Source organism: Nyctereutes procyonoides, unplaced genomic scaffold (assembly GCF_905146905.1).
Source record: "Nyctereutes procyonoides isolate TBG_1078 unplaced genomic scaffold, NYPRO_anot_genome, whole genome shotgun sequence".
Classification (NCBI taxonomy): Eukaryota; Metazoa; Chordata; class Mammalia; order Carnivora; family Canidae; genus Nyctereutes; species Nyctereutes procyonoides.
The window spans coordinates 26,137,517-26,140,074 of NW_026575041.1; the positions used below are offsets into that span (position 1 = coordinate 26,137,517).

General features: G+C 42.0%; 1 pseudogene; it reads right to left on the reverse strand.

Moving 5' to 3' along the window:
• Positions 1-332: 332 nt before the first annotated feature.
• LOC129506548 (U1 small nuclear ribonucleoprotein C-like) lies at positions 333-810 on the reverse strand (annotated as a pseudogene).
• Between the last annotated feature and the right edge of the window lie 1,748 nt (positions 811-2,558).

Sequence of the window (2,558 nt, forward strand, 5' to 3'; positions counted from 1 at the left end):
ATTAGAGTAGGACTAGGAGAAATATAGAAATTAGGAAACAAGATGTCAGGGGGGAGGGGACATAAAAATTGAGGCAAGACACGCTTTAGGCAGGAAATCTTAACTAAAACAGTTGACAATTTTTTATTTTCACATTTCACAATACAAATGAAAGTTGTCTCTTTTTTTTTGTCCCACTACTCCCCTACAAAAACTATTCTCTCTTTGATAGGAAGGGGAGGCAAGTCTTCCTTGTCATGCTGTTATAAAACACCCAGAGTCACAGCACCATGATCTCCTGGTGAAGTAGAACAAGTAATATAAAACTAATATAAAGAGGTTCCTGTCTCTCCTTATCTGTCTGGTCCAGTCATTCCTGGCCGAGTAGGCACCATCATGGGACAAGCAAGAGGTCTCATCACTGGGGGCCCAGGCATCATTGGCATGTGGCCTCCCATAGGTGGCCTCATTCCGGGAGCAGGTCCCACTGGCATCAACCCAGGAGGAGGAGGGCCCATCATTGGCATCATGGGAGGGCCCCCATATGGAGGGCTGGCTTCATACCAGGGTGAGGAGGACCCGGGAGACTGGGGGGAGGTGGGATCATTCCCCTGCAGGAGGAGGAGCAGAGAAGGGAGTAGGAGGTATCTTTCCTTGTTGAAATGCAGCGGTTGTTTTGTCCATCAGGCTCTGAGCCTGCTCTTCTATCCATTTCTGATAGTAGTCTTTCACATTCTCTTTATGTTTCCTCCCACTGCAGTGTGTCTTTCTCACAGATGGAGAGTCATGGGTGAGGTATGTGCCACAGTAGTCACAATAAAACTTAGGCATGTTTTATTGCAGGCCATTGGCCATTCCGTCCCGGTAGGCAGGAAATCTTAAATATACCTCCTACTGAGATAGAAGTGTCAGTACAGTGAACTAGTCAACTCAACAAGTATTATTGTGTACTTATTATATGCCAGGCACTTTCCTGGATACTAAAGACTCAAGGAGGCAGAAAAGACAGGAGGGAAAAAAAGAAAATAAATAATTAAAATACAACATATATGCTAAAATAAGGATACAAACAAAGGACTTTGGCACCAAAAACAGGATGTAATTAAAGCTTTCTGAGGAACCAGGAAAGCTTTCACAGAAATTGAAACATATGAGCTTAGTTTTCGAGAATTATTAGGAGCATTTTAGGTATGGAATGTTTTTTCCCAGAGAGGAAACAACACATGAAATGAAACAAAGAATGAAGGGCCATATGTTTTGATGCAGTGCCAAGAGTTTTTAAGGTCACTGGAGAGTAAGACAAAATGGACATTAGGAAGAAGACACTGGAGAGACCACATGGTGAAAGATTTCCTTTGCTACCCTGGTAACATTGAGAAATTTGTAAGGAGGCAGTTTCAAAAAAAATAAAAAAAATAAAAAAGGAGGCAGTTTCACCTGTAGAACTGAACAATTGCCACTCCTTCAGCTCCAGGTTTTAGAAACTTCCCTCTGACCTTTTTCCAGTCTTTCCTTCCCTATAAGACAAGAAATCTGTGTGGGAAATTAGACATTCTCATGTGGAGCCTTCCCAATGCCTTTGGCCCACCTTCTTACTCTCCCAATGTCCACAATCCCCGTCTGCTCTTCCATTCTAAAAAATACTTTGGGTATTCTGAGCCCTAAACCCTCTTACCCAAATGCCCTAAAGTCTATATCCAGGGCCTGCACATTTCCTTCTGCGGCTACATGCCCTCAAGCACAGACCACATTACTGGGATGTGCCCCTTGGTGCATGGGCCAGAAGGTGGGGGGCACTGTTAGCTGAAGGTAGGACTGTGGATAAAACTCAGACATCCAAGTGTGAAGCAGAGCCAGGGTAGGGTAGTGAGTCATAGGTCATAGAAACGGCTTCTATTTGTACCTTTACCCATGCAAATGTTAGGGCAGGGTTATAGGCAGTTCTCAACTTTTAACCATTTCACCTAATTGTATTAACTGTAAGAGTAATTTGACTTCTACATATGAATTTGTCATAGATATTTGCATTAAAATTAAATCTGATTTTTTTTACTAATCCCCATGCTGATTTAGATTAATTGCCTCCCTGCACTATCAAAAAAGTAGTCTTTCAGTCTTTAAAATTTTATAAGCCTTCCTAGACTTCCAATATGTCAAGAAATTCACTCATCTTGAAGAGGTGTGGCCTTGGGTCTTCAGAAGATGCCTCATCATAACAGCACAAGTAACACATGTAAAGTGAACAAATATTTCCTACCTCCCTGGCAGATTTTAATCTGGCTTTCTTTTAGAACTCAAATTCTTGACCTTGGCTCTGATGCACTGAACTAATACCTTGTTGCAGCTGCCTCTTGACTCTGCTTTAATTTGGGATGCTAGACTGGCATACTACAGAAACCTTAATTCCTGCCATTCTCCCCCATTATCCAACTCAAACTCTACCTCTTTTTCTCAGTTTTATTATTACCCTGTTGTCATTGGCAGCTGTTGGTGCCTTGTCCTTCTAAGCCTCCTAACATAGGACTGATCCATCATTGCCAATAGCAAACATCAGTAATATAAGAAATTAAGTTTTTCAG